The sequence below is a fragment of the Chaetura pelagica genome, unplaced genomic scaffold (assembly GCF_000747805.2).
Source record: "Chaetura pelagica isolate M959 unplaced genomic scaffold, ChaPel_1.0 scaffold104, whole genome shotgun sequence".
NCBI lineage: Eukaryota > Metazoa > Chordata > Aves > Apodiformes > Apodidae > Chaetura > Chaetura pelagica.
This window is the reverse complement of record NW_009953786.1, coordinates 8,212,316-8,212,791: the sequence shown is the minus strand read 5'-3', so window position 1 is coordinate 8,212,791 and position 476 is coordinate 8,212,316.

The window sequence follows — 476 nt, the reverse complement described above, 5'->3', positions numbered from 1 at the left end:
AGTGGAGCCGGCCCCTGGAAGGCGCGGGGATAAGGCGGAGGGGAAAGCGAGCAGGCAAGGAGGGGAAGCCGCGGCCCGACGGGGGACTCATCCAGCCTCACCGACGCGGGGGGACCCACCCGCGCCACGAGCGAGCCGACACGTGGGGAGTTACCGCGACTCGGAAAGCGGGAGGCACTCGGAAAGCCCTGCGGGCTCCCGACGTCCCTCCGCCCGGGCCGAAGGGGACTGCTGCGCTTTGCGGGTAATGAAAGGAGAGAGGAACCGTCCTGTTCAAACACCCGGGCTTTTACTGCCGAAAATGACTCTTTATTCCAAGACAGTCCGGTTCTGGATAGAAGCCCAGCTTCTTCTTCTGCTCCCTGCTTTTCAAATATCGCGACTAAGTGTTTCTCCGGGCTGCCTTAAATTACTTTAATTTTTCTTTAGGATAGCACTAAGTTGTCTGGGGAAAAAAAAAAAAAAAAAAAAAAAAA